Genomic DNA, 26,747 nt, shown 5'->3' with positions numbered 1-26,747 from the left:
CAACTGCGTTGGAATTGCAGTATAAATGTGTTTGAATCCTGGTCATTATTTACTGTCTGCTCCCATCTAATTTCTCTGGTGCTACTTTTTGCAGAGTCTCCGCAGGAAAAACGCCGCTACCCCATTTGGCCATTGTTAGAAAATGATTTACGAGAGAAAACCTCACACAGAAAAGTAAGATTTGAAACTTGGAGAGAGGTTTAAATTCCTGATTGTTTCTGTAACATTTTGGTTTCAGGCATCGTTGCACGTGAAAAGTGAAGTCAGTTCAGTTTGAGCTGTAAAACCTCTGCCTTCCCTTTCTTCACTTCAGCGTAATCATGTAATATGTTTTAGGTGCTGGTCTGCTTCACCTCACAAAACCATTCAGGAACCGTTTCACTGTCTGGCTTTCATCACCGAACGCTCCGTCACTCCTCCTTGACCGCTGCATGTTGTTTAATCATCCTCACCCGAGACGTGCATCGTCGAGTCTTGGACGCTGTTGCCTCGACTGTATACGTGTCGAGGCTATTGCCTCGAGGCTTTTAATGTTCTGACATTTCCATGAACACACCAAGCAGCTTTAGCAGGGATGCTGCCATATGCTACTTCTAACACAACCATTTACACTGATTACATTTGGTATTGCCAAAGTTTGGATAGTTAAAACTAAAATTTAATGTTTCAAAGTAAAGGTTTTTGACATCTTCATATAAATAAATGCTAATTTTTGCCCAATTCTGTTGCTGATTGCTATAACATAGCAGTGATTCAATGTTTCCCATCTGTGATCTAACTTCATAAAAGCTTTTAAACTTGGCATTTTGAACACTTTGGATTTTCATGAGAAAAATCCTTTGGCTCACAGGAAGTAAAGCATTTTATGATTCCAGATTTTTTGTAATAAAAAAGGAGAATGACTGGTTTGGGGAGGTGTTCTGTACTTCAAAGACAAAATCCTCAAGCTAAACTGCACTGTACTGAATTATCAACATCACTGAGTATCACGCTATACACTAGAGCAAATCAAGTGCTCCCTAAATCAGTAAGAGAGGGCTATAGAGTGGTGTATGCAATGCAAACCAGTACAACTAATTTATATAACTGCCTGAAAAAACACCACAAACTCCAGGATAATTCATGTATTAATTATTTTTCCAAAGTGGCAAAACCTGCACTTTAGGAGTTTTCTTTTATTTGGTTTTAGGAGATGCACTTTGGTCAAGCAAATAAACATCATATGTCTGCAGTGATGTTTTAATTACCTAAAATTTAGCATCCTATAAAAGTGAGAGCAGCTCCCTTTTGATTTAATTAGTATTTCTATTTTTAAAGTTCTTCATTATTTACTAAATTTTGGTTAATAAGAAGCAGCAATGACTGTATAAAATATGGGCTACCTAATATTTCCCCCAAAATGAAGCCAAAACGTCTCTATCGCCCCCCTGGGGTCTGGCTGCAGTATAGGTCTTAAGCCTGCCTCCTCGGGTCAGACTAAAATACTAAAGTAATAGATTGATTGATTGATTGATTGATTGATTGAATCTTTATTTTGAACATGTTGAAAAAGTACAACAAAATAGAATTAAAAGAGACAAATGAACAAAGCAAAACAAAAGGAAAATGAGCAACCACAACTCCAACTTCATGTTCAGAAAGGAGCAGGAAGAAGCATAAGCTTATTTAATCCCACTCCTTTTCCACTATATAGTATCAATAGACTACAAAAATACCTCCTTGCAATTACATTATATGTCATGTGTAATTTTTTTTTTTTTTTTTAATATATACATATATGTTTCTGTCTATCCATACATACGTATATACACATACGCACATATACACATTTTCACCTCAAGGATACACAACCTACAAAAATATATATATACCCATACCAACATACCCGTGCACCCGCACACACATTAGACAGGAACACCATATCAAATCTCTACCTTTCCCTGTACCCTGTAAAAACCATATCCTTAAACCGCTTTTTAAACTGCGCCATGCTTGGACATTGCTTCATATCTTTACTTAGTCTGTTCCACAGCTTCACTCCACACACAGAGATGCAAAAACTTTTTAATGTTGTACGGATACGAGGATGTTTTAAATTTAATTCCCCCCTCAAATTGTATCCCCGTTCCCTTTTAGAAAACATTTTTAGAATATTGTCAGGAAGCAGGTTATTTATTGCTTTATATATAATTTGTGCAGTGAGAAAATGAACCAGATCTGTGAATTTTAGAATTTTTGATTTTAAGAATAGTGGATTTGTATGATCTCTGTAACCAGTTTTATGGATTATCCTTAAGGCCCTTTTTTGTAATATAAAGATTGATGATAGCGAACATTTGTAAGTATTGCCCCAAACCTCTCCACAGTAATTCAAATACAGTGCAATCAGGGAACAATAGAGAATGTGGAGTGATTTGTGGTCCAGAATGTGTTTTACTTTACTCAAGATTGAGACACTTCTTGAAATTTTGTTATGTATATGATTTATATGAGACTTCCAGTTTAATTTATCATCTATAATCACACCAAGAAACTTATGTTCAAGTACTCTTTCAATTTCCACACCATCTATATGAATCTGCACTTGTGCATTTCTAAGGGAATTCCCAAATAAGATAATTTTAGTTTTACTTAGATTTAGCGATAGTTTGTTCCTGTTAAACCATTTTTTAATTTTGCACATTTCTGAAGTAATTGTATCCAGCAGCTCCTTTAGATTCCCCCCAGAACAAAAAATATTTGTGTCATCTGCAAATAATACTAATTTTAATATATCAGATGCTTTACAAATATCATTTATATAAATAATAAATAATTTTGGACCCAGTACAGAGCCCTGTGGAACACCACAAGCAATGTCCAAGCATGATGAGGAATGGACACCCAGCTTCACAAATTGTTTTCTGTCACTTAAATAATTTTTCACCCATTGCAGTACAACCCCCCTGATCCCGCACCGTTCCAGTTTATTAATTAATATGTCATGATTGATTGTGTCGAATGCTTTCTTGAGATCCAGAAATACTCCAGCTGCATACTGTTTCTGATCTATAGCATTTGTAATCTCCTCAATTGATTCGATTAATGCCAGAGATGTTGATCTTTTTGATCTGAATCCATATTGACTGTCAGAGAGTAATTTATATTTATCTAAGAATTTGTCTAATCGTTTATTAAATGGGATTTCTAGGATTTTGGAGAATTGTGGTAGTAAAGAAACAGGCCTGTAATTTGTGAAGTGGCGTCTATCCCCGGTTTTATACAGCGGCACAACTTTAGCTATTTTCATTTTGTTTGGCACTTTTCCCGTCTGAAATTATTAGTTGCAAATATATGTTAGAGGTCCTACAATTCCTTCAATGACCTTCTTGACGATTTTCATGTCAATATTGTTACAATCAGTAGATAAAACTTTCTCTCTCTCATCACGCTTATTTGTGTTCAAGGGGTCTCCTTTTTCACAAGTTTGATTCTAATTACTACCAAAATGCTGTTAAATTGGGCTGCAACGTCATCATAACAGCTTTGACTGGCAGCTGCAGTCCCAAAGAAACTTGCATATCTCTGGGAATGGCAGAAAGAGCAGGGACAAACGGAAAATTTTGGCTTCATTTTTGTACAATGGGAGGAAGTGCAGCGAGGTCGTCCATCTTTCATACAGTCATTGAGAAGGACCAATATGATATTGATGCAATAATTTATACATTAAAAGGAATATCGCACTATGTGGACGTGAAAGCAGTGTTATGTTTAAGTGCAATAAAAACATTCGTCACTAAAACGAGTGAATAACCTTGGTAAGTAACTTGATTTCAATATTGATCAAAATATAAATATAATCATAATATAAAATCAATTTGGCCATAATCATACAGCACTGCTTTACACCATGAACCTCTGCCTTTATTCAGGATACAAATATCCTTTTAAGATTTGTGGGTACGTTATTGACAATCCAGGAATTGTCAAATTTCTCCTCCGACAGTTAAAATATTTCTGATAAACATACATGCCTGTACTTGGATAATAAAATAATACAGTCATATTTTTCTGGATGGAGTATTTTAACTTCATTTTCATGTTAATACCTTTACAAGGAGGAGCTTTTTTGAAGGGGTACTTTTACAGCATTGCCAAAGATGGAAGTACATCTTCCAGCGCTGTATATTTAGATTTCTCTCCAGGGCCTTAAAAGTATATTTCATGTTGGTGATCAAAGTGTATGAACCTGTGGGCAATACTACACAGAAAGTCAGAGAAAATCCAAAAAAGTAGAAACTTTGTTTTCTATATCAATGATTCATTTTGAGGAGCTGGCCCTACGACTTGGTCATTTGAAGTTTTTTTTTCTGTTTACTTCTGCTTTACCCCTGAATATCTCCTCTTAACATTTGGACTGAGTGACTTACACCTTCAGTCATTTTCAGGAGTCACAATCCTCCAGCTTTCTTTTGTCACTCATTATTATTTTTTCTCCTGGCAGACTGGACCCCATGTGGCAAATTCCTATAGTTCAAATGCAGACGTTAAATTCAACAAACCTCTTATGTAAATCCGTCCTTTAATACATCCATGTTAGTAATTTGCTTTTTTCTCACTTAATGTTAATGTTTCTTCAGCTGTCAAACATCAAAAATCCCTTAATCTGTTGTTATGACATTCATTTTTAACTAATACCACAAATATTATCTACAAATACTAACACACAGTATAAAAAATTATCCTTAAAATATCATCTTAATTAAAGTAGACTCTGCTACATTCATACAACTGTATATCATCATTGAATATACAAGTCATCCCATAAGCAGCAACAATAGTCCCCATGTCCTCTTCTGAAGTGGTTTGTATAACATATGGGACACATTTGAGAGCAGCTGTGAGCGTTTTCAGTCACCATTCTTTATATTGTCATATGGCGAGGTCATTCAAACTCTATGTTCAATGAATGTTGTGTTCCTACACAGTTCGCACATTCAGTAAGAATCAGTTTGAAGATAGTTTGCCCTGCTGCTTCCTTTGACTTGTCAGAGTAATCAAGAAAGGAGTCAAATATCGAATGCGGCAATGGAAAGCTGCAGATGAAGGAAGGGAGGAAGGAAGTCAGATGCAGGAACCGCACAGATCATGGTTTTCAAAATAAACACTCTGACCAAATATGCTGCATCCAAATTGCTACTGGTGTATTTTGTTGTGGTGCAGAGGTCAGAACCAGAATGCACCACAGGCTGGTATCTCTGTGTTAAAGACAGCAATCACCACACCTCACAATCAGTGCACTGACCAATAGGGCTAATGCTCATTTCATATTATTGCATCAATATGAACTGCGTAGTGTTTACTGATGAGTCAAACACAGACTTTACTGCCTGCTTGTTTTATTAAAGGTTTCACTGGTGACGGCCCTTTCATGCATCTAGTGTAAGGCTGAAGTATAGAAAACCATGAAGTCATCAGTAAACTGAAGATAGGCCGAAGCTCTTCATCGGTATCAACAGTGCTGTAATTGTTTATCATTGTTTGTATTGTACATCTGAATGTTGATATTGCTGATTAGCTTAAAATGAAAGTGAAGGCAATGATTTCAGTCAACAAGGCAACAGAAATTTAAACAACCTGCATAAACAGAATCTGCAAAGAGGAAATTAAATATGACAAAATAAAAATCGACCGCAAAATAATTGTGACATCTTACGAAATGATCAAGCGCGAGAAATCAAAATATTGTGGCACTTTAAAAAAAAAAAGGATAATGAGATACTACAGCTTTTGAACAGTAAGCATGACAGATCTTTCGAAATTTCTGAGTGACTCCAGGTGTTTCCAAAACAGATGGTGTGTGCAGGAAATTAACTCTTTAATTAAAATTCCCCCGGTAGTTTGACATTTAACGTCATAATTAAGAGAGCCAGGAGCCTGTGGGAGCCTGTGGGGGTCCGAATCCCCTCTCCACCATCATCGAAACTCTTAGCCGCTTAGTCATGATGCAACACTGCTGCTTTACTTCCTCAGTTCACTGCGAGGGGTAAGCATCTGTTTCCACCTCATTGTAGCCTTTAAAATGAACGTGTGCACACGAGCGACCTCTTACTGTAAATGTCCTCCAGAAAAACACAAGGGGTAGATTGGATTTTTTCCCCTTTTTAGTGCACGTGTGGGGGTCTATATACAGCCACAATGACCATATATGAAACAGAATGCCCAAACCACAGCCATGCAGCACTGAAACCCATTTAAAGAAATGAATAAGACAGACAAAAAGGTCAAGATGTGAAGGATCATGATGGGGTTTAAGGTTTGAGGAGGACGAGGTGGCGTCTGCTTTGTGTCCTTCACCTCCCGCAGCTAAAATCTGAGACTATTCTCATTCTTGGGACATGATGCTTAATTCTGAATCAAATTTTTGTTACATATTGTTATTATAACTCATCCTGGGCATGCATTATCAGGCAGTGGTGCTTCAAACAAACAAGAGTAACTTAACAGTAACAAGATGTCAAGCTTTGAAAGCTTTGTTTTTCTCACTTGTTTTGAGTGCCGTTTGGCAACAGAACGTGTGGTCACATTATTCGCTGATCGTCGCCGATGTGGTTGGAGATGTAATGTTTTGGGTGGAGCATAGTACTGACAAATATGGCCTGTGTGGATTAATCCATTTACTTTTGATCAATCGGGAGACTCGTTGGCCGCTCCCAGGGCAGTTTATGGCACGGCATTTTAATCAGCTCGCCTGGTTCAGAATCAGAATCAGAATCAGAATCAGAATACTTTATTGATCCCTGGGGGAAATTATTTTTTGTTACAGTGCTCCATTTTAAACCAACATTAAGACAAGACAGACAATACGCTAACTAAGAATAGTACAATATAGTACAATATATACATATATATACATACATACATACATAAGTCACTTATAAATAAATATTGGTTGCATTTAATCGTGGCTTTAAAGTGAGTTCAAGAAAGAGGAAGTGGTTCCTTTTAGATAAGCTTGGTTATTTGTTTCTTTTATTAATGAGGTCTTTGTTCTTCTTGCTTTAGACACACTCATTTGGCTATGCAAGATTTGCAAATTATAGTGTCTACAACTTTCAATAGTCTTCTTCAAGAAGACACACTTGGTTGTGACACTTTGTCATTAGAGCTAGGCTACACAACATGTCTGTGAAGGTTCTCAGTCATCCAGGTCATCATAGTCAAAGGAGCTTGCAAAGAAAAGCATCTGGACTTCTTTAAGTTGCTTGAAGACGTTTCACCTCTCATCCGAGAAGTTTCTTCAGTTCTAAGGTCTAATGGTGGGGAGTCCCAGATTTAAACCTAGTGGGAGTGTCCCCCCACAGAGGGACAAAAGGACCCCCTGATGATCCTCTAATCGCCTAAGCCAAGGTGTGAAACTGGGTGTGGGTCCCAATCAGCCAGAGTTTCGGGTGAGCTCATTGTGAAACCTGGCCCTACCTTATCATGCGAATTCCTGAGGTCAGACGGCCCAGGATGTCCTTTTGTCCCTCTGCGGACAAAAGGACCCCCCTCTGATGACAAGGCACAGAGACGAGACTAGGACAGACAGGACCCGAAAAGGAAACTAATATAATCAAACAAGAACCAAGGACTAGAAATATAAATGACAAATCTCAAAGGCACTAAGGAATACTAAACTCAAGACTAACTAATACAGAGCTTGAATTTAAATACTTCTTCAATCCAAAGAAGTGAATTATAAGTCTAGAACTTAAAATACTGGGTCGGACACCCAGGACCATGACATAAACACTCCAGCGTTAGTAGCTGAAAGTTGGTGGTTAAATTCATTCTGGGTAATGATCAAACATAATGAGTGTGTTTAAGTAAGTGAGGAGGGGTGATCATGTTAGCTCCTTTTACTGAGACTAGTTGGCGCTGTGATAGTTGGAAAACTAATCAGAGCTAAGTGAAAGAGTCAAAGGTTAATCAGAGCAAAGAGATTCTCTTCCAGCATCAGGTCATGGCTAAACTGAAGGTTTGTAACACGCCATATGTGGACCTAAAACACTTAATGAAAACAGAATCACTTACAAAGCATGAGCATGCACACTAAAAGTGAGCACACCATTATAAGACAGTCACAGAGACAGATAAACAACTTAATTCCAGAAATAAATAATGCAAGAGTCCATTTAGCAAATGTATAAAGAAGGCTGTCTTGAAGTGGTCCTAAGAGACTTAAAATGGCTCTAAATCTGGTCTCGGGAAAGGAAACAGTGCTAAACGCTTAAGGTGGACGGAGGCAAAAATATATGGAGTGAAATCCAATTTAAACTGTTGTTAAAAACGAGCAAAAGCTATCATGCTGACCTTTACTGTATTTCTTTAAATTCAGTTTAATACAATTATGTAGAGTGGAGTGCCAACTTTTATTTTTTCACTTCTGGAGCATGGCAGAAAAAGCCTTAACAACCACCACACTGATGCAAGAGGAAAACTCAGATCCCACTCTTCACTTAAATTGTTAAGACTTCTGCATAATTTGTAATGAATTAAAGCTAAAATTAATGCAAATTAGAGGTTTCTGGTGCTCCACAGTTCTGCTTAATGTTTTCCAGCAGATATAATTGGATGGATTATCTTCACTGCCAATGTTAACTGGTGTTGTCCAATTCACACACGGCTGTGCTGTTGTTGATGATGGGCAAAACAGGCTCTGGGGAAAAGATGATGGTTTTGGTTAAATGTTAAAATAAACATGTTTAGCGTGGTGTCACCATTAGTTCCTTCAACATTTGACCACGTGTTAACCAGCTGTCAGAATTCACTGACAGCAAACATGTTGCAGATCTTTTTGCTCAATACATGACTGACTGTATTAATAAGGTTCCTATTATATACAATATATACAATTTTCTTCTGCTGTAAATTTCTTGTAACAGATGATGCAAGCACGCTGCTTAGTTGTACTAGTATTGCTAAGCCTAACAGACACAACTGGACATAAACATCAGATTTTAAAATGAAGATTTTGCTGCAGTGACGGCAGAGCCTCCAGTGAGTCCCCATCTCCTCACAAAGCGGGTATGTCCATGTCTGTGAGCGAGCCGAGAGAGTTTAAGTCTGAAAAAAATGCATAGGACAGAGAGAAAGAGCGAGAGTGGCAGGGGTTGTGTGTTTGTGGATGCATTCCAGTGGGGCCACAACCAAGATTTGGAGTTTGAGCCGTAATGCAGCCGAGCAGAGGGAGCCTTTGCAGAAACAGGCGGCTGATCCAATGCCAGATCGCTGAAAGATGAGGGGGGCTGAGTGGTAGCAGGCAACTGACCCCTCTAATGTTTGAAAACAACTCTGTATCCCATCCAAAATAATCCCGCTTTTGTTTAAAAAGTAAAACATGAATTATGGATGTTGTAATTCTGGTTTTGCTGCATTGTGCTTTTGTTTGTTTGTTTGTACTTGGCATTTGGCTGCCTTAAAGACAAAATCAGGCAAAGATGATGTGAAAACACCACGGCGCCATACATTCACAAAACTTCAGATATATTTGTGATTGTTCCTCAAAGACTTCCTTTGCAGTTGGGACTCCAGACAATGCCTGCAGTCTTCAGAGCAGAGTAAGTGATTATTCTGGTGGTCGTGGGCCTGCAAGCCTCAAATGTCAGAAGCCAGAGGCAGCTTTGGTGGTTACTAAATTATATGAAGTACGAGCTAAACCGGAGGCTGAGGACACACAGCTGCGGACAGGATCTGACACCGTCTCGCCCAGCCAGAGCATGAAAAAAAAAAATGCAGAAAGGAAGTGAAAAGCCCTTAAAGTTTCTGGAAGAGGCTGAGGATCTGGTTCCAGCAGGAGTCTGATTGACTGCACATTGCAGTTCCTGACAGTCTATATAAGCATTTACGATTCCAGTGCATCAGTGTCCTCGAATCCTGCTCTAAAGATCTGAATGAGGATGTCTCATGGCTCACTGGCAGGCGAGCGGCTGCTGCAGTCTGAAATGATATTCTCGGTCTGATTCTGAGCATCATGTTGACCAAACAATCCCTCTGAAACGAATGGAAAACAGATCAAGCTGAGTCCCTCGTATACAGTTGGAAGGTATTACACTGACCTTGAGACTCTTTAATAAACTTTGCACATACTGTATGTAATGGTGTGTTTGCTGCTGCTCAACCCTGTCCCTCTTCTTTGTCCATGTGGCTAATTGCCATGTCCAGCAGTTTTCATGTTTGCATCTTTGCTGCTCAGATTGTACAAACAGTCTTTCTGACATTTTTCGGTTCTCGTCCACTTTCCCCCCGCTGTGCTTCCAAACGTTTCGTGAAGGAGAAAAACAGGCTACAATTTTAAAATGTTTTCAAATCCCCTCTGATTTCTCTGTCTCTGTTGCTGCCACAGACCACCCATTTCCTTAAAGTATCACACTTAAAAAAGAAGCACTTTTGATCTGATGTGACCCCGAATAGATAAAACTGTGGTCTAAATGAGCTGCTAATGGTGTGGAGTAAATGCTTTTTCTTATGTTTTCAACCCAACTGTAAAGGTCTCGGCGACGACTGAACAAGAAAGGTTTGGTGAAGCAGATAAATGGTTAAAAAACGTAAGCGGGAGAGATTAAACTGCAGCACTCGTGTTTGATGGTAATAGCTGCGGAGTTCTGTTGGGAAGCAGCCCTGAACAACTATGTGCCTCTGGACATGCGTAAGAGACATTCAGAGGGACGCTGTTTATAGCCAGACAATTTTCACGGTTGTAGTGAATCAGTGATGGCAGCAGAAAAGAAAAAAAGGGGGAATAAAAAGAGAGTGCATTTTACCCACACTGGTAAAGAAAGAAAGGACAAAACCCACACAAACAGCTTACTGTGAAGAAAAAAAAAACAATAAAAAAGATTGTATTTAGTCTGTGTTGAGGACTATCTTCAGCATTTGAATACACATCATTTTCTAACACAACTGAGAAATAGAAATATTTACTCTAACCGAGCCAAAGACAACAACTGTTCGGTGAACAAACTAACACTGCCATCAGGACTGTAAACTTCTGAAACTGCTTTTGAAATATTTGCTTTTCCCTTCATGAGTAGAGTCACGGTTGGCACACAGCAGACCGGGGTAATATGTGAAACCAGGGGTGTTGTATTTCAGTGCTGCTGGAAAACTGAATTCTTTATCTGATCGCTTTAAAACACAACAGGCAGCATGTTCTGACTGTCATGTAAGCAGATCAGGGATATGTTTCACAAATCAACAAAAATCAGAACAATTTTCTAGTCCAGTGTTTTGGAAACAGGGAAAAAAGAAAACGGCTGTACACACATGGGTTCCTAATCACCTAAGTTTGAAGCTGTAAATGACCTGGACGTTGTCCATGATGACTACTTACAACTTACAACTTAGAACTTTTATTGTGATTGTACAGTTGCTTGCACAGCGAAATTAGGTAGCAAGATCACAAAGGTGCGGAAGTAAAGGAAGATATATATTTAAAAAATAAGAACAACAATATAAGAACACTATGTACATGATGTTTGGGTTGCAGGAAGCATTGCGGGGATGTGTGCAAGGGTAGTGTAATAAAATATAATAAATAATATATAAGGGTGGAAGGGGTGTGGTCGTTAAGGATAGGACTTCCTGACCTAGTGGACCCAGTGGATCAACATCACAAAGAAAGTGATTTGGTATTATAGTGATTCATCAGGTTTACTAAATACAGTGCATACCATAAACAGGAGCCAAAACATCAAGCAAAAGGTTCATTTGAAACCAAAGTAATGTGTTAACAGATGTAAGTCACACAGTTTTGTAAAGGAACCAACCCAGATGGCAGCAGACCAACAACTTTTGTGTTCTGTGTTGTATAAATATTTGTTTTTGTCAAAGGAGTCTGGTGACTTTATCTGCTGCCTATTGCACTTTAAAACTGATTGATTTTTTAGGTGACTACAGTATATTTCGCTGTCTGCGTCACAGTCTTGTGTGAAGAGAAAAAGGGAGAAACTGCAATGAATGTAACTGACAGCAGTGCGCAGCCTCATGGCAAGGCCATTTCAATAAATTAGATGAATTACATCAATGCATAATTTATTTTTCAACTGTATTTATTCTGGGGCTGCTTTCAAGTCATTATCTTAATAATAAATACCAAAGAAAATAAGTAAAGTTATATTCTTGGACTTTTTTTCGCTACGTTTTTATTCCAGTTTCCTTACAAATACATATAAGACTAATTCCCAGTCTCTTCCTCATAGGTTATAATTCTAACACTGGTATTGAATCCATATTTAATATTGGCAGGTACCCACACCTGGCAGGAGTGCTAAATCAAATCACAACCATTATAATTCAGTTTTTGTGCATGGTAATTACATCAGATGAAATTGTGAATATACCTACTCTCTGCACAACCCTACCACCCACCCTCTGCACGCCTGAAGCCTTGAATATCTGCTGCCGATTACAACCCGAGCTAAATAAATGTTTACAGTCTTTACTTTTCAAAGTAAAAGCAGAGCGGTGCACACTTACGACAGGCAACAATTAGCTTATGTCTGTGTCATTATACAACTTGGAAAATATTGACATTGGTCAGTTGCTGACGTCAGCCGTTGGTTCTGGTAAGACATTGATGGGCCTCAGTGCAATATGATGACAATTATGAAGTCATTTTGGCAAATCCAAAAATGTTCTGCATGTGAAAATCTCCCCAAAAACCGGCATAATGAGAGGGGCGTACTGTAAGATCCAACAGTTCCTCATATCCCATATTTGAGTGGTGGTTTGTAAACAACGCTGAGAGCTGAAATAAATGTTTGAGCTGAGGGCTCGTGTCATGGGTGTGTTTTCGGGCTGGAAATACCACGTTCAGAATCAAAAGATCTACTGTACTTAAATCTCAGCAATTAGACTTAGACATGTTGGGTTACATGCAATCCGCACTGACTGGAAAATGGAGACTCTTTTCGATGCTGGGACAATGGAGACTTTGAAAAGAAGTTCTGTGAATCAGCATTTTTAGCTGAAAAAGTAGCACAAAATTCCCTCAGCAAACCACTTGGGAGTCACATGTTTGAGGAGAAAAATGAGAAAGGTGTTTTCTCCAACTGGCAGGTCGGGATGATTTAGTCTGACGAAAAAGGTGTCAAGCGAGCATAATCTCATCAGAGCACCTGAGTTACATTTCCTCTCATCTTGACTGGTTGGCAGTCGCACACACAGATACACAAACGCAGACGCTCTAAATCAGAGATGTGTACACTGTGAAAACCGAGCTGCAGAAACTCGCAGAGTTGGGAAGCCTTCCATCTCACTGTCTGCAGCTTCAACTCTGGACTCTATAATTAAGCTTCATTAAAGACCCCGTGACAGATGAACGGCAATAAATTTAGTGCAGGGATGTTTGTGCTCGAATGTTGTCAGAACTGTCAGCAACTTGTCAGCATTTTCATTTCCTTTAACCACCATGGGCATGAAACCCTCATTCATTTCCTCCACCAGCAGGTAAATCCCTTTTCCCACAGTGTGTGCATGTTTTAACACAAAAGGGGGGATTTTAACTTCAAATTTTTAATACTGGTGCATCAGATGTGACAGATTCTCACTTTAATGTTGTTATTCCTCCTCCTTTTTTTATTGATTGACATGCTTTCTTCAGACTTGCTTTGGAAAATATAATAAATATCTCATATAACCGGTTACTGCTAAGCCCAGAGATCATAAAATGTGTAATCTGTTTACATTTAGTTGACAAAGCCCTGTAGTGTCTATAGGTACAAGGTCTGGAGGTCTTGTTTCCGGTTTGTGTCATACTTCTTACTGAGAAGTATTTTTAAAAGTAACCTTCCCAGAGTGACCACTGTAGACTTTTCTGGAACTAATATTGCCTGCTGAGTGAGAGCAATGGCTCACCAACCAATCGGGCTCTCTAGGCCTGTAGGACTGGGGCCTAAGACAGGAAAAGCTCAGGGAATATTGTAATACAGTTAAAAACCAGTAAAAGCCAACAAAATGTCTTTCGCACTGGTTAAAATAGCCAGTGTAGAATTCATTGTGGGGGCTTAAGGTCCAGCTGGCTGGGAAACCTTTGACGTGATGATCAAAAGAGATATTTTAAGACACCTTCAGTCTTAACCAATTAAGTGCTTACATTAGAGTCTGTAAACTAGTTATTCTGGTCCTTCATTGGAGCGTTGCATGAACTTGCTGACCAAAGAGGGTTCAGAGCTGGTCGTTCATGAATTTCATTCCTGGCGGTTTCATCTCTGGTTCATGTCATGTTCTTGAGCAGAACATTAAAATCCAGTTGCTCCTCCGGCCAGGCTAGAGGCTTTGGTCTTGTTTAGTGTTTTGAATAAAATGAGGGTTATTGGCAGTTCATTGAATACTCAGAACATTTAATTTTATTTCTAATATTTCAGTGCTAACCACAAGATTTTGCCTCAACAGTTCACTTTCAGATGTTTTTCTTTTCTGATGCAGGATTTGCATGACACTAGTTCTCTCTTTGCCATCTATCCGTGCAACCTAATGGATTATTCTAGTTTGTTTAGTTATGGCTGTCTCTCTCCAACTCAAGAACTCAAGAGCCCCAGAATATTATGGGACTAACTGTTGATACCTTACAACATCCTTGCTATTTTAACCAGCGCAATGCAAATAAAAAAGGATCTGTAAGAATCACAATTCTTTATTTGTGATTGTGTCATGAATATTTCTACTTTATTAAGTACATTTAAACATGTTTCCCAGACATGAATTAAGAGTTAATGTTAAAGCAAAAATTTATAAATGATAAAATATATAAATTTGTGGTCCCTTATGTGTCAGGAGTAGCGGAACAGTTGAGACACATTTTCTATAAACGCCACGTCTTTGTGGCTTTCAACCCTAAAAAATGCTGCGCTAAAAATTGGTCCACCCCTTTTCCTTTTCACAACATTTACATGAAAACAGAAACACCATCTCTGAATTGAGGAGGGGCAATTGCCATTAATCAATAGTCATTGATCAGTGATTGTTAATCAAAGTTCATAACAATTTGCATATTATGATAAAGAAACTGACCTTGCAGCCCAATGTTTGTCAGTGGTGCTAGTTTCAGTCATTATGCAAATGAACTGGTTATAAGGTTGGGGAAACCTGCAGTCAGCTGAGACTAAAGAAGTCACATGGATGAGTTACGAAACATTTCTCCCACTGAAAACGTTACGTCAAGATGAACAGAATCAACTTTTTGGAATTTCATTACTTGGAGCATGTTGCAAGAAACAGATAAGGAAGCTTGGCTGTATAAATATAATCAAACACCATTTTTTTTTGGCATGTGGCTTCTTAAATAAACTGGATGGTGGAAGAGTGGTAAACCCAAGTCCACATAAAGCTGGTTCCTGCTGTAATTGCGGCGAATAACAGCCCACCACATACCACCTGAAAATATGATGCATGTCTGCCGTTATTATGTCAATTTTATCTGACAAGTGCCAGAGAACCCTTCAACATAATATTGGAAATAGCATTTTCAAATATCAGTCCACCATGACCAGAGATGTAAGCTGCATGTTACTGTGTGGTTTATTGAACTCTTCTCATGTTCACTTTACGGCCACAGCTGACCACTCCACATCGGTCTTGGTGACCACAAATTTCCACCAGCTTCCTTTGAAAGCTAATCAGGTCTTCCTGTTGCACTTGGAATTCAAAGATAGGGCTTACCCCTGCACTGATTAGCAGCAAAAACAAAAACAAAACTTTTCCCATTTTGCTTTTTAGTCTGATTCTGGACATGACTCAGAATTTTAACCCCTCGGCTCTCCACATCTGTCGCGAAGGCAAACATCTTGCTTCCTCCACGCCCTTGCACAACTGTTTGCAGCAACAGGCACCTTAACACATGAGGGCACTTTTAGCTTTCAATATCTGGAGATACCACAAGGCTTTGAAATGGGTTAAAGAAGTTAATGATGAAACAATGGCAGCTGCAGACACACTGGTATGTTGATTTCCTTACTGCTTTTGGATTTTTCCTCCTAAAGTCAGCTTTTATATGTTTTGCTGAAAGAGCAGCTCTGTACTGTGGTTTGTTGGTGGATACTATGATGTTTTATAAACTAATGTTTGGTGCGTCATATGTGTTAGGACCACTACTTTTTATGCAGGGTGTTTTAATATTTACCTAAAGTAGTTAGGAGTAATAGCTGAAATAAGATGAAGTAAGATGAAAGTATAAAGAAGTGATGTTGTTATTTCATAGGCCAATTTAAAATTTTGGCTCAACATATTGAATAAGCTGGTGGAACTGGTCAATGTGGGCTTGAATCCACTGATTGGCCGAGGCTTTCCTTTGTGGAATTTGCATGTTTTCCCTGTGCTTGTGTGAGTTCTTTCCAGGCTCTCCAGCTTCTTCTGACAGTCCAAAGACATGCAAGCTCCAGCCCGCCTGCAAAGCTGAATGGGATAAATGGTACAAAATGCATGGATACGTAATGAAACAGATGTTATGGAGTACTGGGTAAAAGCTGTGGATAATGAGTTGAAACAGTTATCTATAATGGTAAGTTAAAAGCCATTGAGTGGTCAGTAAGACAACAAAAAACACTTTATAAATGCAGGTAATTTACACAAAAGCTATTGCTGATGAGGGAGTTTTTTTTTAGTTAATCGGACACAGCTTTTTAGTGAAAAAACTTGAAATTTTTGTATTAGGGCATTTATTCTATTCACTAATGTTCTTCTGCTTAATTAGTGGCAGCAGGCTAAGCAGGGGAGGCTGGATGTCCTTATTCTCCCGTTCTTCCTGGGGTATATTGAGGTGTTCCTCAGTCAGATTAGATATATAATCTCTCCAGTGAGTCCTGGAACAGCAGATCAACTGGAAAACCATCAAAGGGTGCCTAGGCAATACTACTGAAGTTGCTTATATCTCAGGGCCCAGCTACCCTACACAGGAAATTCATTTCAAGCAACATATCTTTGTGAACTTAGCTTTTCAGGTATGACACAGATCAGCTGACTAGAGGTGAGGGCTGGGATGAGCTGATAAATCAAAAGATTACATTTTTTGGCTCAACTCTCTCTTCATTACTACAGTGTGGTACAAAGCCCACAATATTGTGGATGCTGCAGCAATCCTGCCCATGCTCCACCTTCCCGTGACTCATCAGTAAGATCCCACGATACTTGAACAACTCCCTTGTTTGGGGCAGCCTCCCACAAACCAGGGGGAGCACTCAATTTTCCATCTGAGAAACACAGCCCCAGCCTTGGAGCTGCTGGCTTTCATCTCAGCCATTTCACAATCAGCTATAAACCACTGAAATACATGGTGAAGCTCACATGTTGAACAGAACGACATCATCTGCAAAAAGCTCGGATTCTAGTTTTCCCAAAATAGATACCTCCTTACGCAGGTAGCATTGACTAGTGATTAATAAGAGTTGTAAGGCTGAACTTTATGATAGCCATAAAATCAAAACAAGGCATAAAAAAAGGCTAAAGAGCTGTGGATAAGCTGCAGAAAGTGAGTTATGTCATATTATGTTATCTATTATTATTATTATTATTATTATTATATTCTCTTATCTATTATCAGTACTAGTGGACAGATGCTGCTATTACAGCTTTATGCGGTGTTTATGCAGTTATGCATCATAAAACTTGAATAAAGGGCTCATTTGCAGTCAAAATACAGTAAATGTGAAGGCAGTGTATTTTAATTTTTCAGTTTTTATTCACCCTCGACAGCAGAAATATAGCCTTCAATCGCATAAATAGATTCTGAAAAAGTAGTTTATTCCAAACAGGCACTTTCCATCATCAGTCCACTGCCTGCTTTCCTGATCTCATAATCCAGACAGGTGGCTTGCAGCTGAAACCTTATTCTCAAAGTCTGTTCTATCGCTGCTCTGCACCTTCAGCTCAATGACCGCGTCAGGGTAAGGGCCCACTGAATTATGTCAAAGTGAATTCCCGGCGGTGGCAATGGGATACAGTAGCTGAGGCACCAAATGGACCTCTGTGCAGGAACAGTGAGTTCACGAGGCGTAGAGTTTCATATCTTGTTGACAGCTAACGGGCAGCATTACCGCATGAGCCATTTGAGTCCTCGTACGTCTGTGGGACCTTTTCTGATCCACCAGCTTATCCTTCAGAGTGAGATTGTTTTGCTTTCAGGCGTTGTGCATGTTGTGTAGCTAAAGATGGGATAAACCCACTAGGAATGTTTTTTGTGGTGCAACACAATGTTCATTTCCGGATGCTGATTGTCTCTACCGTGCATGTGGCTCCTTAAAAAGAGCATACTGTGGCATCTGGCCACAAAAAGCTTATATCAAATTTTATTTCCTCTTCCTACCCACACAGAAAAAACCCCTAAAAGTCTTGATTTCTACTCTCTCCCAGACTCACACCAGAGAGCAATCCAAAGAAGAATTTGATCTGAAGTGATCTTCTAACAAAAGACCCATCAGACTCCCTCAAACACAAATCACAAAGAAACTCACAGAACCTCTTGGTGTGATTCACGTGAGGCACGGATTCAGAGTTGTTTTGACAGACGGTGGATGTTAAAGGGAAGATTTAAGAGTACCTGCGTGCAGCCAGCAGGTACGCAGCAGTTGAGCTCAGCAGCCCACACACAAAGACTCCTAATCACTTTTTTATCCACACTGGGAGGGAAAAAACAGAGAGTCTAAAAAAAGAAAAAGTGCATTAAAAGTATAAGTACTCTGTTTTCTAGTGCTGACACAGATTGATGCATTCAGCAGGGGCAGATTAGCAGCCTTGGAGCTCACATTTAAGGTCAGCGCTGATCGAATCCCGGATAAGAACATGCAAGAACAATTTGCAGATGCCTTAAAATTTCGGAGCAGTGATGTGGTCTCGCCGAAAACCAGCAACTCGACTGTAGTGCGTTTGTGTAAGTGAGAAATGAAACTAGCTTTGAAGCAATATTTCAGGTTTCAACACTGCAACATTCTTTCTAGATAAAAAGAAAGATTTTATTATTTAAAGAACATTCTTAACACAAGGAGCATTTAGTCACTGACCTGGAATTTTCTTTCATATCACATAATCAGATAGAAATTGTTCAAACTTTTTCAAAGTTCATTATTTAACTTAGCGATCAAAAGCTAAGAAAACCATTTCACCACAAGGTCGATTGAGTAGCTATTCTGGAATTTTCCATCATGAAAAACAACTGAATCTGCCCAGTTTTATTTGAATTATAGACGTTTAAGCACTGTTAAGAAATTCATGGAAATAAGCTTGTTCATCCAGCCAAAAGGTTCATTTAGTTGATGTTTTGTGAATTTTCCACCATTGTTGTTACAAAACCTATTAAAAAGGGCAACACTGTATTACCTTTAATCACAACCTCAAGAAGAAAAAACTTCTGCATTGGCTGTTGTTTGACAAACACCTTTATTTCCCTTCATGAGAGTTAAGGAAGCCCTGAAAAGTTTCTACTTCATAATGCAGAACAAATTTATTAAAAATTCCTTCTGCTTTCTGGGTGGCTTGTGCCATAATCTCAAACATGAGGTGATGTGGATCGCGTCCAATATAAACTCACTCTCAGACAATAGCTCGCCTTGGTAGGTAATGTCCTGACTTTCTGGATTCTGCACAGTTTGCAAACACAAAGGCAGCTTTCCTGCGCAATGTAATCATTTATGAAGTATGTGAGAAAACAGCACGAGTAACCTGGCAGTAAACAACATTAAAACTGAGCTGGAAGTCAGTTCCTTGAGGTCACAACCGGGCACTGTGGGTTAGAGAGCGCTGCTTTGCAAAACACAGTTTGATGAGTTGCCATAAACAGTCTCACTATTGCGGTCAATCTGGTGAATGTACACTGTCCCATTATGTAGTTGAAATTACACTTAATTAATTTCATGGGGAGGGCAGTCAGGGTTGAGGGTAGATGGCATTCCCATGGTTCATATCAGTGTTGAAGGGTCTTTCTAATTTCACTCCCTCAGGCTGGCTCAGTGAACGGAGGGGCCTGTTTTTGAGGTGGATGTGTGGGCTTGATCATTTGGCCATTCAGTGATGTGATGTTGGCCTCTCAGGGAACCTACATGTGAGTGCAGTGCCGAGCGCTCAGTCTTAATGCTGCCTGACAGCTCATGGCTGCAGCTCAGCTGCTGGCGTTTATGTAGGGTGGTCTCGGCTTACGGCGGAGGCTGGCAGGGCAGCCGGGGTGGAGTGCCTGAGTTCACTGAATCCTCCAACGGTAGCAGAGACGTAAAGCGGCCATGCTGCGAGTTCACTGGGTCTTTTTAGGGGCTTCAACACCCGAGGACCCCGGCCGGTTTAACATTTCACCACGTAATTAGATTACTAATGTAGTGTGAAATTAAATTGAGTGGGCGTTTCGAGTGAAAACCAGGCATTCTCTCCGAGGTCACCCGTGTTTTTTTTCCGAGATGCCAGTAAAGTCCATGGTTGCCTTCAGCGGGCGATATCACAATGGTGTCATATGTGCAGCCTCCAAGGTCTCCTGCACTTGCCAGTAAAAACAAGTGTCTTATAATTGCTTTCTCCGGCTCTCCCCGTTCATCTCAAAGGTGCTCTCACACTCCAAGGTTGCTACAGAATAAAACAATTATACACAGAGCACACACACAAGTTGTCACTCCTTTGTGACCTTGCAAGCACTTACAATAGCTTCCAGCTGTCTCTTTGGGACTCTTAGGGAATATTTTTTTAAACCCAAGTCACTTTGGTAAGAGTCTTATACAGCTGATTTGCAAGGTCTCATTCCTAAAACAAAAAATAATTGTCCCCACCTTGAGTCTCAAATACATTCCACTATTTTGTGTTTATCCTGCACACTGGATTTGCCCAAACTTTAAAAAATAAAACCTTATTGCAGCAAATTTAAAAAAGATTATTAGTGGGACAAACTGAGCTGCACGTTGTCCAACACTGTGCTGAATTAGAAGAGGTTTTGTATGTAGAATTGGATTCCCTCACCTATGGCTGGACAGAAATCCAATTTTAACATACTGATCAATTTTATATATTATTGATCAAGCTGAACACAAACGTCCTTGCCCTTTTTTCCTGAAATTGGCAGATTAGGAGTAATTTGTAAGGTGTTGCGAACAAATACAACAAAATAAAACCAGTACCGGTTACAAAAAAAAAAGAAGATTTATTCATAAAACATGGGAAAAGACCCAGGGAAACAGAGTTAACGATAAAAACGATAAAAAATAACGCTAAAAACTAATAAAAACCCTGAAAACCATCAATTTCACACCTGAGCCTCAATTCTCGCGGCCCGGTACCGGGGTTGGGGACCGCTGCTTTATAACATCCAAAAATGATGAGTCAGGTGGCGGTTTGCAACATTTTCAGCTCGACCTTTGTTAAATATCTGAAAACAGCAACTGGGCCTTTAGTAAACTAGTATTTATCACTACTTCATGACATGTTATGGAGTAAGTTATTAATATATTGAGCCATATAAACCAATTAAATAAAGGAAATATTTTATTTTCACCTAACCCAAGCCAATACAAGTGGGTGGTATTGCAATGGCTGCAGACGATAAAGTTAAAAATGTTTGTTCCAGTAATATTAAAAGTTAAAGTTTTTTGGACTGTCATAAAATATATTTATAATGTCTGGACTGTGAAGTGTGCTGTCCTGAAAGATATATATGTTTTTGGGTTTTTTTTTTTTAACTCTGTCAACAAATTGAATTTTCTGTGTGTTGGGACCTTGGGTATGACTAAACCAGAGCCTCAACTGTGGACCCCTGTAGGTACATCTGTGGATATTTGCAGGTGGGAAGTGGCGGTTTGAATCGCACGTAATGGATTTTTCTTAGGAAAGTTTGAGTTTGAGGCTTGGAACTCATTTCCACATCATATGTCACGTCCAGAGCACCTACGAGAAACTGCATTTCACCTTTGGAGAACTCTATTTACTTCCTTCTTTTTCTTACGGAAACGCTGAACCGAAGGCTTCTAATGGCGCATACATAGACAGGAAGTGCCCTAATTTCCGCCACCATTACTGAAACATGTATTTGGTCATAATCGCTGCATTTCAGGTGCACCATCACACTCTGTGTAGTTTGCAGAAAAGAACATCTGGTGACAATCAGGGGTATCGGTCTTGACAGCGTAACTGTCAGCACGCATCTCCTGCAGCAAACCATCTACTGCCTGCTCAGTTATGTTACCCAGAGGCCTTTTCTTTGCCCACCCCCCTGCTGTGTGTGTGGTTTGCCAGGAGCTTGTTTGTACAGATGACTCTCTGATCACACTTTTCTCACAAGGGATAATAAAGCCTTGACCCTGAGAGTGCACTTGCCTGGTTATTCTGTGAGTTGTGTGTTTAAGTGTGTCAGAGTTCTGCTGGGTGTAACTGTCCACAAATGTGACCGGTTTAAAATGATCTTTGTGGGGATGCAGGAACTACAATTGGTCAGATTTATTTATTTATTTATTTTTAAAGAAGTCTGATCTACTGCTTAAGACTTTAGCTGATTTTCTATTTATTCCTTGTAAAATTAACTGAACATGAATTTCAATAAATCCTCTTTAGCATGTTTTAAATATCTTCCAAACTTTATCACCTGAGCAGTTCATGTTAGATTTACTCATAAATAACTTTACCTTAAATTACGGCAACTTGGAGTACATGGACCGGCAAAGCTATGAAAAGCGAAGAAATGGCAAATGTTAAATTGGCAGGTTACTGGTAACAATGCTAACATTTGGACTCAGAACATTACATTGCATTGTGTTTCATGGAAGGCATATTAGTACTGAATGGATAAAATGCCAGTCGGTACATTTTCTCTACATGTTGATTGTTTCTGCATAGATGTAAGGTAATCTGGCTCTGTGGTACAGATGGTCTGGATTTTACTGGGATATAGAAGCAGGTCTATAGAGAATGGGAGCTCTGTGTACTTCTAAGACATTACAAGTATCACTGTAGTTGTGTATTTTAGTATTAATCTCTGGAAAAACACATTTTAAACAGACATCTGAGCTAAAACAAATACCACGATTAACTTTAAAAAAATGGAAATTGTGTATGGACAGGAAATACTGAGTGACATTTTGGAAGATCCTGAGTAAGCATAAAAATCAACCCCCAGTTTAAATTTATTAATTGGTCACTTACACGTTAGCAGCATATTTCATCTCCATATAAAACAGTGAAAGCACTGCACCTGATTTTTAACACCCAAACTCAGGATATGAAGCTCTCCAAGGACATGGTCAGTGCTGCTTTCAGGAAAAGGCAGGTTTGTGGCCAAAAGATGTGGGTTTAAGTATTTAGAAGAGCAAATGAGTATAACTAGATGACTGATAGAGTTTAAATTGTGCTGCATGTTTAAAAAAGGGGTTTCATTTACCACACAGAGCGGTTTTGTAACTGTAAGGTCTTGGAAAGTTCAAACTTTCCTTCATTCCCCAGAAGTCCTGTGAAGACTAATGATACTTTTTCATTCACATAGGTTAAGGAAGAAACCTCATAAAGAGAACAAAGTGATGGATGAAACCTGACATCAAATTGCCTTAAATGTGAGATTTTGGGGGGATTTTTGACTGAATTTGACACTTCACAGTAAAAGTAGACAGGCAATGTGGGATCTAGCCAGCTGAGGACTGAGCCCATCTGGAATATGCCTCTGTCGTTTGTCCATAAGGTTGTAATATTCAAAATGTTTGGCTTTTCTTAAACTTTGGTTTCAATAAAAACAAACAAGCCTTTTTTTCAGCTGATGAAGTTTGCTGTGGAGGTGATTTGTATGGTGGTTTGCATGTGGTCCCCATTCACTGAGAATGTTGTGTAAAGCTTCTTTCTTTCTAACTGCTATTTACCAAGTGTCAAAAAACAGTCATTAGGTCATGGTTTAAACTGGTTTTTACCTTCTTCAAACTGGCGGCAACCTGTTTTAACCATGTTTCAAAGAAGGGATAAGTTGAAAGCTTAAAGTTCAACCTCATTTTGGCTTAATTGGCAAGATATGCTTGCAGTTCAGCCCAGTGGGACAGTTTCCATTACTATAAAATAACCATTGGAGGATCAGTTCATGAACCAAAGCTAACAAATCAGGATCAATCCTTCTGCCACTGAGACAAAATAATGGTTTGAATATCTCTGTAATTTAATTTACATGTTATCTTGTAATTGATTTCACTGCAATTGTTAATCTGATGAGCCTATACTACGGTTTACATGGAGTCTGTCACCATCCAACTTTGGAAAACAGTTGAGCTAATCTCAACTACTTGAAAGTGAAAACATCTAAAATTCTAAGATACTAGCTCCTGCATCATCTGAGGTCATCTTGATACAATTTGATGGTAGGAGTCGTGAGAGTAATAATGACAGACAATTACTGAGGAAGTGGTGTGCGTCTTAAGTGTCGTGACATGCAGCAAGAACTCACCAAACAACAATAGAAGGAGTCAGTATCCATCTGAAAATCCTTTGCAGTTATAAATCCCTTTGCTCCTGGAGTGATGGGCTTAGCTGTGGGTTGAAATTCCATATGCCATTCCATATGACACTGAGCAGATCACTTTGAGGGTTTGGCTTTTCCTCTAGATTCTGCTTTTTCTGTAATTTCTTTATGGCTTGCCAATTGAAAGCAGCACTGAATCCGTCTGCTCTGGCTATGCTCAGAGTGTTTACATTCTCCTCTCTACACTCTTTGATAAAATACCAGGCCTCAGTTTTTGATTTAAACAATATCCAGCTCCATTATTTAATTTACATATTCTATTTGAAAATGTGGATGTGATAGTGAAGGCAAATAAACTTTAGTCGAAAGGCCTACCTGGCACAAACAAAGTGGCTTGAAAGGTTATGGTTAGCAACGACACTGTTGGCATATCTGTGTGCGCTGCATCAGCTGTGAATGTGATTACATTTCAAGGAAGTTGCACGTCAGGTTATGGCAGAGGCTTCAGCAGGGAGGAAGAACAAGAACTCGTTGTCAGCTGTGGTCCATGGAAGTGGAATTAAAGTCCATCTTAACCATTAACACATGATCAGGAACAGTCCTAGGTAGTTGGTAATGACTGAACTTTCCAAAAAAGAATGGAAAGGGGCATTAATGCGGAACTGCATGGGAAACACTGGATATTTTCAATATGGGTGTCTTGCTCTGGTTTAGAAGGGTTGGTGGGCCTTTCTTAAGTCTCTAGTTTTAGACTCATAACTTAAAAGGGCAGAAGGAGACATGTTTAATGTTAATTTTCTCAGTTTTGTGTAAAATATATTTACCAGAAAAATGCTGCATTTCTGTAATCCATTAAGAAATGTTTAACAGAGCCAAATTCTAACTAATTGTTTCATTTTTATATAGTGAATTTATAATTTTAGAGACACATAACACTCAGAAACCTGAAACACTGGAGGCTTTGAGAAATGATGACTAAAGTACGGATATCTTGAGAGTGCTTGTATAATTGAAAAAGAAAAAAAGAGAGCCATGTGTTGGATCTCAGGGATGAAAATTATGTCTTAATATTTTTCTGAAACATCAGACTTCAAGCAGCCTAGCGTTTGCTGATGTAGCTGTTGCATCTCCTTCAGACTAATAGGATGAAATTGCCTTTGGATTCTGATCCAGGGTCTGCTTTGCAATTTCCTCTGCAATATTTTAGGTGAGGGGTTACTGCAGTAACCCCAGATTCCCAGTCAGGACTTCCAGAAAGTGAAGGACGACGTCCAGAATGTTTTATTCTCTTAACCTTTCATTCAATGCAACTGAGAATTGCAGTAATTAATCAAACTGTCATTTCACATCCAAGGTAATAGGAGAACAGAGCCAAAACATCAGAGCACTACTCAGTTCAAATATTTACCGAGGTCTCTGTAATAATGTAAGTCTTGAATTTTGCTTTGGGCCTGTTTACTGTGAAAATAAAGATGTCTTTTTGTAGTCTATTTATATTTAACAAGAGAGAATGTTGTTCCCACCCAGCAGTTTTAGTATTATCGTTACTATAACAACACGCATTAGAATAAGCATTAAAATATTAAATGCTTAGCTGATTCGATTTTATGAGTAGAAATACATCACGTTCACTTTAAGGCAGTTTTGTAGGACATTTGACAAACAAGCAAACAAAAGGCTCTTAAAGATATATTTTTTAAAGTCTTTATAATTTAGCACAACTCAGACAAAAAACAATGGGCCATCGTCACAGGTTGTCTAGATTTTTTATTTTTTTTTGGCCAAGAAAACAAACAATATTTATTTTGTTTGGCTTTTAGTTGGGAAGATTGCTGGGTGATCGCGTTCCCCGCTGTGATAAATATTCATTCACATGTTGCACTGAAACTAGTTTTATTAGTTTTAATCTTTTAACTTTGTGCATCAGGCAAACATTAAATTATATGCAACATTCTCTGACTGGAAGAAATTTGTTTAACATTTAAACCTATTTTCTGTACATTCCAGCACATAAAATTAAATATTATTTTTGTGTTTACACTCACTCTTTCAAATGAATGCACGTAAAACATAGCAGAAAATAAATAAAATCAAAGACTCAGCGGTCCTGTTGCTCTATTTTCACCTGTATAGCAGGAGTGGGGCAGGTGGAGGTTTGCCCTGGAGCAGGTGTGTCGTAGCGGTCAGTGAAAGGATCTGGGAGTTTCACATTCCCGTGGCAGCGTACTGACTGTGCTTGCTCGGAGGTTTAGGGGGTTTTTTCGCTGTAAAAAGAAGTTTTCTTTCCACGCAGTGAACAGCGGACGCTAATGTTTTTGTCACTTTTTATGGAATCAAA

This window comes from Astatotilapia calliptera, chromosome 2 (assembly GCF_900246225.1).
Source record: "Astatotilapia calliptera chromosome 2, fAstCal1.2, whole genome shotgun sequence".
NCBI lineage: Eukaryota > Metazoa > Chordata > Actinopteri > Cichliformes > Cichlidae > Astatotilapia > Astatotilapia calliptera.
The sequence above is the reverse complement of the archived record's forward strand: the minus strand, read 5'-3'. Positions refer to the sequence as shown.